Here is an 11,417-nt window from a genome sequence, read left to right on the forward strand (position 1 = left end):
CGTCGGGGGCGTGGACTCGGCTCTGAGCGCTGCGAGCTGAGGGACGTCCTCGGGGCGGCGCGCCTCTGCTCTGGGCTACTGGAGAGCTCCCGGCGCCCGCCGAGGGCCGGTCCTTGAGGCACCCCAGGCCACCTCTCCGCGCCTTCTAGGTCAACCCCCTGGCGCATACCCCCGACCCGATGGCCCAAGCCCTGGCGCCCGGGTCTGAGCCGTCCAGGCAATGCCACCTTGGGCCCCAAGAAACCTACGCTAAGACGAGATGATCCGTCCAGGCTGGCCGGCGGGTCTGCAAAGCCCAGCAGGCAGCATCCATGAACCGCCCCAGACTTCTCGCGGGGAGACCCCCGGGGCCGATGCTCCAGACCGTCACCCCGATCCAGTCCTGAGGCCAGCCTCCCCTCGGCCCGCCTTGCAGGGCCCTGCGACCCGGAGGCCTCCCGGGTCCCCCAGCACTGCCCCCCTCCCGCTCTAGCTGGGGCACGGAGGGGACCCTCGGGTGCTCTCGGCCTGACTCCTCGCTTCTTTCTCCCCGACTTCCGAAACAGGTTACCTTGTCCACGCTCTCCAGACCACGCTTTGGACTTTCCCACTTTTATTTAAGAGTCCATCCGGAGAAGGAGGGGGAAAAAATCCAGAGGAGATCCGAGTCAATTGGAAAGAAAAAAATTCAAAAGGGTGTCCACAGCGGCGAAAAAGGTGACTTATTAATTCTTTATTTCTTCAGGAGCACTTGAGCCCGAGAGCTCGTTGGCCTCCCTCCCTCCCTCCCCCCACCCCCCTCTCGAAATTAGTCTCATCAATTCAGCTCCAATTTTGGGTTCGAATACAGACACGGGTCTGAACGTGACCAGACCTGGAGTGGCGGGTGCAGCTTGCCAGCAATTGAGACTTGGTGTGTGTAAGGGGGAGTGGGGTAGGGGGATGCGGTGGGGGTTGGATGGGGGCCGGGCCGGCCCCCCCCCCCACCTCCTGTCTGCTTCTCAATCCAGGGGTCTGCTCGGGGGCTCCCCTGGGACCGCCACATCTGGTTACCGCTAGCGGGGTCAGTCCCCCCCTTGCCTGGGGCCACCAGTTCTGGAGTTCAATTAAAAGAAATCAGGCTTAACCCTTTCCTCCCCTCGGCCCCACCGCCCGCCCTCTCACTCTTCTCTTCAGCGTTTCCACATGCTTTCCAGAGAGGAAAGAGGTTAAAGGGAAAGGAAGAATGAATTACATCCTTTCAAACCCCAAATTGTTTCCTTTTCAGCCCAGACTCTGCCGACCTTCAAACGACAACAAGGCTTTCAGGAGGGCGCGGGGAGACCGCTTCCCACCCAGATCCGACCAGAAACCCGGCACCCTCGGCCACATTCCCCCTCTTGCAGGCAGAGAGAACTCCACTCTACCACCGGAGGCCCCCTTCCTGGCGCTGGGCAAACACTCAGACCCTTAATGGCCACCGCAGGCCAGCCAGCGGCTCCCCTTTCTACACCCAGTCCTCCCCCCAGTACTTGAGAAGCTACCCCTGTGGCAAAACATTGGCCAGGCAGCTCTTCCCAGCTCCTATCCCAACAGCTAATAACAGACTGCATTCACTGCTTTGGTCAGTAAGTCACCCCAACATCCCTCGTACCCCCTTAACTCCTTTTAGCAGAAGCTGCCTCTCTCCTTGGGAGAACTCAATGGGGGACGAGATTAAAATGAAGACTTGCCCTCCTGACTGAGCTGTGGAACTCAACAGCACTTTCTTTTTCTGCCTGTAAAACCAAAGCTTCTGGCAATTTCGTAATTTTGAAGGTGGCGGGGAGGGGGAAGAGGCTGGCATTGGCATAGCTGTCATCCTTTAGTGAGTCACTGACTGGCACTGATGCCCTGGCTTTTGGAATTTACCAGCCCCTCCATGAGGAGCTCCTGTCGGTTCACAAGCTAGTCTTCCCAGAAAGAAGAGCCCCCACCCCAACTCTGAAAAGCCTTCAGAGAGAATCTGAGCCTCCTTGCAACCCGTGTTGGCATGGTGGTGGGCAAAGCTGCCCACTTATGTAACTCTGGGTTTGAAGTCCCACTCCATGGCTGCTGCTGCTTTTTTAAATCCCGAAGGGGGAAAGAAGCCCTAACCAAACACAACAGTAAACAAGTCTGCCCTGTTTAATGTGGTTACCACCAGACATCTGGAAAGATGGTTTGATCCTGGCAGCTCACATTGTTTTCACGAGCAGCCAAAGAGAATATTTCGAATGTTTGCATTGAGACAAATTGATAGAGAGCCTGTGGTGAGGCGGCTGCAGATGAAAACTGTCTTGGAGCTAGGCAGGGGGGAACCTCTCCCCTTCTCTTGGCTCTCCCCACCGCTTCTCTATTTTGACCCCCTCTTTTGCCCTCTCCCCTTTCCCTCTCCTCTCCTTCCTCCAGGCCCAGCTAGGGGCTGGTTGGTTATCCCAGCCCACACACTTGCTCACACCCTTTTCCTGGCTCACCAGAGACTGCCCTGCCTCTCCCTTTTCCAGACTGGGCAGGGTTGGTGAGCAGCACCTGGTGCCCGCTACCATCCTGCCCACCCCACCAGCCCCGCTGGCTTTCAAGTCCGAGGAAGCTCACAGCCGAGGGAGCCCTGGACCAGCGCTTAAAACAAAAACTATCCACTGGGGGAGCGGGGGGAGTGGACTAACCAACAAACAGCCCATTACATGGTTCTAAGGTCACTTGCAGAAAGCATGCCCGGGGGGGCGCATATTCTGGAAACCTTAGGACTTGGGACCTTTTTCACTGCAACTGTGGTGGGGTGACTTGCCTCTAACCATCCGCACGCACTTGACAATATTTTCAAAGATGCGGAAGTCCTGCTTCCCCCGGGAGGGGAGCGGCGGGGGTGAAACGTGTCTTGGCTCGCTCAATGTCAGCCCTTTTGACCCGGTCAAGACTTTTCCAGACGAAGCTTCCCCGGGTTTCTTCGGCCCCGGCCCGGGTTGGGGGTGGGAGGACGCGACAACCGGAGCCGGGTCCCTGGGGTGCCTCCAGACCTCGGGACGGCCGGTCACTTGAAACCCCTGAAAGATGCCAGGCTTGGCAGAGCGTGTGGGGCGGGTCCTTCCCCCTCCGGCCTCCCTCCTCGCGGCCCCTCCCGTCCGGCCGCCTCGGCGGGTATTCGAACTGGCAAGGCGGGTGGGGGAGGGGGACGCGGGGGAGGGATGGGCGAGCGAGCGCCAAAACTCCAGACTGCACAACTGCAGCTTCAAGTGTCTGGCCCCTCGCTCGAGGCCATAATTAATTTGAGATTTATTTTTATTGGAGAACTCGAGTCTCGTCTGACCTTAGCCAAACAAGGCAGCTCGAGCCGCCCCCTGGACGCGCTTGAATGCCGGGGAATATTTCTGCAGGAAGGCTCTGCAGGCGCGCCTGCTTTGAATTTGTTTCTCAGACTTCATCTACTCACAGATTGAAGGAAGATTTAGAGCCTCTGCCGGCCCGGCCCGCTCCCCACGCTCGTTCTTGCCTTAGCGCCAAGAGGGTTCAAAACGCTACGTGGGAGGCCGCGGCGGCGGGAGGGCCCAGAGGGGGAGGGTCTCTGCGCCCCGAGCCCGTGGCGCTCCCGGGCCGGGTCCCCAGACCACGCGGCGTCGAGGAGGAAATCCCAAGGGAGTCGGAGACTGACCAGAGAGCGCAGGCTGACAAGAGGTGGAGACCAGCCAGGTGCCAGGACCCTCACCCGGTGGCGGCGCCTGGATGGGGGGCTTGGGGGAGGGGAGAATTCGGCCTCTCCCAACCTCCAGCCGCCAGCCTCCTGGCCACTCCAAACAGCGTTCAAAGTACAGACCTGTGTCCTTGAAGCGCCGTTTCAGGACCTGCCAGCCAGATGCTGCCCCTGGGCCGTGCCGCGGCGAACATTCTGGGGCTACCAGCCTCCTCTCCTCTGATTGAGGGGGGGTGTCTCCCCCAGAATGCGGGGTGGGCTGAACCAGCAGGCGAGTTGGTGGGGGAGCGAAAACTAGGAGTCTGAGACGGAACGTGGAGGACCCTGCCAGTCCCGAGTGGGGCGGCTTGGGGCCTTCAGGGATGGGCTCCCTGCGCTCGGACTCACAAGTGCCTTGTCCCTTGCGGGCACCTCGCGAGGACCGGGTCCGGGTTACTCCACTGGGTCTCCTGCCCCTCCCCGCTATCAGCAAGTGGAACGTCCTGCTCGGACGTTCGCACTGGGAAACCCAGCTCTGTGGGGTTTGTATTCTGGCTGTGCACTTACCCGCTCTGTGGCCTTGAACTGGTTGCCTAACCTCTCTGTGCCTCAGCGTGTTCGTCTGTGCGTCGGCGTTTTAAGAGGTTCTACCTCAAAGGGCTGTTGTACAGCTGAAGTGGGTGTTTAGACCTCGCCTAGCAGTCAGCACAACTTTGCCCTCCTTGTTTGTATCTTGGCTCTGTCCCTTGCAACCCATGTCACAGTCACCTCCCAATGCCTCAGTTTCTCATTTGCAAAATGGACCACCAACTAGGGTTGTTATTAGTATTCAACAAGTTAGTACAGATACAATGCTGTCCCCCTTTCCCTTGCTCTTTCCAGCCTCAAGCCCGCAGCACTCTCTTGAGCGGTCTTCCTTAAGCACTTGGAATCTAGATCGCTGCCCGGTGCAGCGGACACCCTTGGTTCCCCAGGGCCCGGCTCGTGTCCTGACTCCTGGGGCCCGGGCGCCTGGACCCCCGGGGTTTGTCAACAAGCTCGGAGCCGAGTGCCTGAAGCCGAATGGCAGGGGCTTGGCAGCCGGGGACTGTTTGTGCCCCTCTGGCGAATGGCAGGCGTAGGGAGCCTGCGGAACAGACCCAAGATTGTCCGCGCCACGCGGACCTCTCGCACTCATCAATGCACCCCTTTGTGCAACAATACAAACTTTGTGGCTGCTGAAAAATCCATTTTTTCCCCTTGAAAAGAGCTCCTGCGGTGAGCGGCTACCCTGGCGGCCAGAACTCATAGACTGCCGCCCCTAACCCCTCCCCAGCGGCCCTCTCCCAGCGGCCGGGCCCGTTTGCTGTCTCTCTGACTCTTGGCCCGGGGTCAGGCTCCCGGGCTCCCTGAAGTTTTGGGTCCCCGGGTGTTTGCACACTCGAGGGGTCCCAGAGGATGGGAGAGAGACGACAGCTGCCCGCCCCGAGGCCCTTTGCAGCCTTCGGGGCAGAGCCGGGAATGAGAGCTGGGTCAGCCGTGCCCCGCATCCCGGGATCGGCGGGCTGGGAGGGGTGACCGCGTCCTTAACCTCTCGGGAAAGCTGGCGAACCCAGCACGCGGTAGTCTAAGTATGCTCTGCCACCTCCTGGGAGACACTGGTCCACCCAGCCGTAGCATCCACTGATTCAGTCTTTCATTCATTCATCACGGAGAGATTAAACACCCCTTCCCCGCCAAGGCTCCACAACCTGGCTTCCCCAAAGTGCCTAGAGACACCTTCAGACCGCAGGCGGGGAAGACGCTACTTGGTGTGAACGGATTTCCCTTAAGAGAAACAGAAACAGCAATGGACGCATAACTGGCGCCCCCGGATGAGACCCGAGAGTGCCCACGCCATGGAGGTTCCGGATTCCTTCGAACGGTCACTCCACCGGCATTAGCGGACGCTGGACGCTGAACCGGGCGGGGTGGGGGGGGCGGTGAGGGTGGAAACTCTAGGGGCGGAGTTTCGAGAAGAAGGGGGCGGGGCCGAGACCCAAGAAGTTGGGAGTACTTTTGACGAACCGCAGTGGTCCTTCCTTTTCCGAGCGGGGGAGGCTCTGGGCAGCTACCTGGAAGGCGGGAGGTCGCGCCTGGGCGGCGAGAGGACCTCCCCGCGGTCCCCACCCCGGGCGGGTCCTCACCCTCAGCCCCGCCCCGCCGGCGAATTTTCACTAAACGTGTAACCCAGATGTCCTGGCCTCGGTTTGTTTACATTCTTGGGAACTGTTGTGGAAAAGGAAAAAAAAAACCCTAACTCCCTTCGACATACTGTCAAATATAGGAATCTGAGCTTTCGACAGGCCGGGGGGGCCAAGGAAGCTGGGCTTGAGGACTGGGGGCTATCGAGCTCGTAGGAGGAGCGCGCCGAGGTCACTCGCCTGCATCCGCACGCACACAAGGGCACGCCCACACCCTCACACTCGCGTCCGCGCACACCCTCGACTGGGGGAACCTGCTGTGCGCGGCGCGGCGTGGGGCGCACGACTTACAGGGGCCAGACGCTGGCCCGAGGGTCCCCGTGCGGGTCTGGGCTTCCCTGCAGGGCCCTCGCACACCATTCTCCCAACCGAAGAGGCCAAGAGTCTTAGTCCTCAACCAGGGATCCCCCATCCGATTTAGTTAGGGCCCCTAGTCTAGACACACCTGCAGAGAGAGCGGTCCGTGGCCCCCACCTCTTTAACCGGAAAAGGAGAAAGGGACTCTAGGTCTGGGCAGAAGGTGAAGGGCGGGCTGGGGTGGGGGTGGGGGGACATTACCTGTTTAAAGACGCTGTCATGTCTTACCTTGACGTAAGACGACGTGTCAGGGACTGTCTGAAACATCCTGGGTTGGTGAGGAAGGGTCAGGAAGGCCCAAGAACCAACCTGTGTGGAAGGAACCTCAGTCACTGTCGAGTGGAGCAGGGTGAGTCCGTGGGGGGTATGAAGGGAGAAGGAAAAAAGAGGACAGGAAAGCTGCTGGGTGGGGGGGTGTGACTCCAATCCCCCTGGACCATCGAGGGAGGGTGGGACGCAGGTACCCTTGCCCTTCCTATGCGTCTATCCCCCAGGCTGCATGCTAAGGCGTGTCTCTTTCCTGCAGTCCCGTAACCTTCTCCTATGGGCAATTGTAGACACCCTTCTCCCCCAGGACCTTCCTAGTTTGGTACCTGGAGGTGCAGGGGGGTGGGGGGGGTGCCTTGGCCAGAGAAGAGGTGGCAGCTAGTATAGGGGGAGACCTCCTCACCAGTGCCACTGAAGGCCCCAGGAAACAGATATTTATAGAGTTGCCAACCCTGGGGCCCTGGCAGCACAGATCGTCTGCTTGACCTACCACCCCTAGGGCTCCACCAATGACCCTCTGTCTCCCTCTTCCCTGCTGGGGGGCCACTTAGAAAGGTACCCAGGCTAAGCTTCCAGAGGTCTACAGAGGCCCCTTTCCCAGAGTGACTCCCTCCATCACTTTCAGAAAGAAAATAGGGTTTCCTGCAGAGACAAAGACAATGAAGGAGGGGGCCTTGTTTCTAGTGGCAGGGGAGGTGCTGTCTGAGGCTTGAATATTTGGACTGAAGGGAGTGAAAACTGCTCTCGGGTGCCAGGTGCCTCTGCGTGAGTGAGTCTCTCTCTTCTTGGCCAAGTCTGGCCGCTGTCTGTCTCCTCTTTCTTCCCTTCCTCTCCTAAACCATCTCTAACGTGGCAGGGTGCAGCTTCTACGGCAGCCAATATGTTTCTGATAAAACACTTTTCTCCCCACTAACAAATTCCAGCTTTTTGGCTCCTGAAGCCACAACAGACATAGGCGTTCAGGGACCAGGTACGTCTCTCTAGGCTCCTACATTCCCAACCACGGTTCTCTCCCACTGCCCTCGCTCCAGATTCCCCCCATTTTCTTTGAAAGTTGGAGTGAAATCTGCAAGAAGAGAGCAGGAGAGGGGAAAGGACAGAAAAGAAAACCCGGGAGATAATGAAAGAAAGAAAGAGCCCAGAAAGCCTCTTGGATGCAACTCGAGCAGGCAGCTGGGACGCTGCATGGCCCCCAGAGATCCCGAACCAACAGACACCCACCTTCAATACCTCTTCCTGCTCCCCTTCCTGCTCTGCCAGCAGGAGCCTGACTCCGGCAACTCCAGGGTGTTCAAGTTCTTGGTGCGAATCCTCTGCCCCTAGACTCCAGACCCTTGGCAGAGTGAAATTAAATCTGCTGGCTGTGACTTGTGCCTTTATTTCCAGCGTACCCAGACAGGCGCCCTCAACCCCAGCACATCCTCGAGGCTTCAGGAACCACTCAAGTCTATGCGTCTCCTCCCCTCCAGCCTCTCTCCAGCTCTCGTGGTCCCACTCCTGCTTCCTCTCTCTTTTCTGTCTTTTAATTTGATTTCCGTTTTCTTATCAATATCTCAACTGCTGTCTGATGAATTGTTCTAATGGACAGCCACCCATCTGCCCCCAGCTGCTTTTCCAGAGACCCCCTCTGGGTTACTTGGAAATGTCCAGGATCACCATAAACCATCATGTTTCGAAAATGTAGAGACACACAGCTGAGTCCAGCAATGAGGAGAGGTGGAAACCAGGACCTTCTTTAAGCTGGCTATTTACTTTCAAGTGATTGCAATGCAAAGAATTAGTCTTTATATTTAAACCAGACTAATGACCTCTATTTTGGTTTTTCAAGCCTTTAGTTACTTCTTTCTCTTGTTTGGTCCTCCCTAGATATATCCCTCCTGATTCACATTTTCTAGGCAGCATCTCTAAGAGCAAAGTGGATTGTGTTAGGGAACCAAGGCTATTATGGGATTTTGATTTTAAAATACACATTTTAAAACACTCTTGCTCTAGCACAACATTGTAAATCAACTATACTTTAATAAATAAATAAATAAAAGATACTCTGATTTAGGAGTGGTTTCTGGGTCCTTAGATTTGTGTTTCCTTGAAATTTGAAGGTTGTTCAATCCTTGCCTTCCAGTGGTAGACCTGGGGGTCAGATTTGTGGGTTCATGCTCACAGAGCATTTCAGTTGCCCCATTCCAGGGCCACTCTCCACAGAGCTGGCCTGGCTAATGGTCCCCTCCAGCCTGGGCCATTTTCCACATCCTGGGCTCCTCTCTCCAGAGCCTCCTGTAAAAGGGAACACAGCTCACCGGGCCCCAGACCAGAACCTTGGGGTGGGGGTGCGAGTTTCAAAGAAGGGAGTAGAGGTGACAGGTAAGAGTAGAGACTGTGTCAGTTTGTAACAGCAAAACCTCCAGCTCTGTGCACCTCTGAGAATTAGTTTCTTCAGCCTTCCCCTCCTCTTCCTGGGGTATCCAGATCGGAGGCTACTTCGGTACATTGGACACTGAAATTTTGTTTAGTACCCACTCCCTCGTCTCCGCCTCCCCGCTTCCCCCAACTGACTCTGGAAATTTCTGACCAAAAGGTAATGGCTTGGATTCCGTTTCTGGAGAAAGCACGCTTATCACCCAGATCTCCCCATGTGGGGGGTATGGACACCGGCGGCAGGGTTATTCATTATTTCCTTCTCAACAATATCCCGATTTTTCTCTCCATCCCTCCCCCAAAGCTCAACATATTGAAACATTTTGCTGCTTAATAAGAGCGGCCGGGGAGAGCTGGGAGGTGAAAGGCCAACCCTGGACCGTGACTGGGGCTGCTGGGTCTGCCGGGCTCTGCGCTGATGGCTGGGCTGCCCCCGCCCAGCACATTCCTGGCCACGGCTTAGGAAAACATGACAGCACTGGGGAGGGGAAGGGGCTGAAGTACCAGGGCCATGGCCCCGTGCTTTGGTTCTTGGGATTCTTGGAGAGCTCGTCTTCCCTTCCAAAGGGAATAAACACTACTGCACACAGCCATGAATAAAACAGAAGGTGCTTCGTTAGGTAATAATTCTACACTGATGTCATGCATTTTAAGGTAAGTTCTTTTTAGGAAAGTTAGAGATTTGAAAATGAAGAATGAAGACTTCTGCTGTCATAGAGGAGATGAAAATCTAAACAGATCGTCTAACTAATGCCTCACCACCCAGGTTAGGTTTTTCCATCGTTGGTTCTTCCTTTACTTTCTTTTTCCCTCCCTCCCACTCTTTCTCCTTCTACCTTCCTTTTATTGAAGGTGATTTCTAAGAGATCCCTTGAGTACCTGCCCCTAGATTTTTAGCCCTTTTTTCTTTATGTTTTCACCGTTGGCGTTACATCTTTATTTGTAAAGATCCTCTGGAGTAGGAAATGGCAACCTGCTCCAGTAGTCTTGCCTGGAAAATCCCATTGACAGTGGAGCCTGGCAGGCTACAGTCTATCGGGCTGCAAAGAATCAGACACCACTGAGCAACTGAGCACATACATACATACACACATACTATCTAAGATTTGCTCCCTTCATTAGACTATAAGTTCCCTGAAGGCAGGAATTGAGTCTGTTTGGATACTCAGTTTCCATACTGCAATTGACCAGCAGAGAAGTAGAACAATTATTTAGCTCATGCAAGCTCAGTAGCTCAGTCGTGTCTGACTCTTAGCAACCCCATGGACTGTGGTCCGCCAGGGTCCTCTGTCCATGGGATTTTCCAGGCAAGAATATTGGAATGAGTTGTCATTTCCTACTCCAGGGGATCTTCCCAAGCCAGGCATCAAACCCATGTCTGCTGTGTCTCCTGCATCGGCAGGTGGATTCTTTACCACTGAGCCACCTGGGAAGCCCAATTTTTTTTAGCTACAATCCTCCTTTCTGACCAAAAACTAAAGAACAAATGCAAAACAAACAAATGAAACCATCACATTGTTATTAAGGAAAAACTAACAGGAAAATTATACCTGAGTGAGCAATCCTGATTCATTTTCTGCTTTGCAGGGTTACATGAAATCAGTGCTCATGTATTGGTTTCATTTTTATATAAATGGCTTAACCAAGGAGCATGTGATCATCCCTTTCCCCAAGCGCTCTGGGTATGGTCAGCTGGTGGAAGTATCCCATCTCTGGGTTTGGTACCAAACTCATCAGGGTTGTGTGTGTGCATGCAGGGCAGGGATAAGGAGGTGCATACTCGTGGCTTGAGCATGTTGTCCTATTTTCTACTTTTCTGGTACTTTTAAGAGCCAGCAATGGGCATTCATCCCAAGGGTCATGCAAATAATAAAATCTTGTTGGTCCTGGGGAAACAGATGAATTGAGAACGAAGTGAAGAATAATCTGGAATCCCTTTCAGAAAGGGTTTCAGGGCTGGATGTAGACCTGGAAGCCTGCCTTGTTTGTGCAGGTATGGGGGTGGGGTGGGGAGGGTTCGGGATGCCCAGAGGGGAAGTGCCTATGGCCCTAACCATGCAGTCTGGGAGCAGAGGTGGAATGGAAGTAGACCCAGGTTCCCTTATCTTCCTGGAGGACATGACCAACTCCCTTTGTCATTGAAGCCTTCGACTGGCCAGAAGAAAATTGCTGAAATGGGTAACAGCTGCCTTAAGAAGCCATGAATGAGAGGAGCATGAGGGGGAAGAGGCAGGAAGACTCAAGAAAGCCCTTATCCTTTCAACTGTTTTCAAAGGAGAAGGGGTGGGAACTTTCTTGCTCCGGGTACCAGCCTGCACCAAGCTGCTTCCTTGGGCTGTAGATTTGCAATCCAGAGCTTTGGTGGCGGGTGACTCTGGTGTGGAATTGAGAGATCAGGCCTACCACACTGGGCCATCCATGGGTTGTTAGCAAGGCAATTCAGACCAGCTTTCTTATTTGGCAAATAAGAAGGATACGATTAGATCATCACCTGATGCCTTCCAATCAGA

The 11,417-nt window shown here is 55.3% G+C and overlaps 1 long non-coding RNA gene across 1 annotated transcript; it reads left to right on the forward strand.

Moving 5' to 3' along the window:
* The first annotated feature begins 243 nt into the window (after positions 1 to 243).
* LOC113885782 lies at positions 244 to 1,703 on the forward strand. The gene is made up of 2 exons (XR_003509327.1): positions 244 to 696; positions 1,247 to 1,703. It is a non-coding gene; the product is annotated as an uncharacterized LOC113885782 (long non-coding RNA).
* Positions 1,704 to 11,417: the final 9,714 nt, after the last annotated feature.

This window comes from Bos indicus x Bos taurus, chromosome 29, assembly GCF_003369695.1.
Source record: "Bos indicus x Bos taurus breed Angus x Brahman F1 hybrid chromosome 29, Bos_hybrid_MaternalHap_v2.0, whole genome shotgun sequence".
In the NCBI taxonomy this organism is placed as follows: Eukaryota; Metazoa; Chordata; class Mammalia; order Artiodactyla; family Bovidae; genus Bos; species Bos indicus x Bos taurus.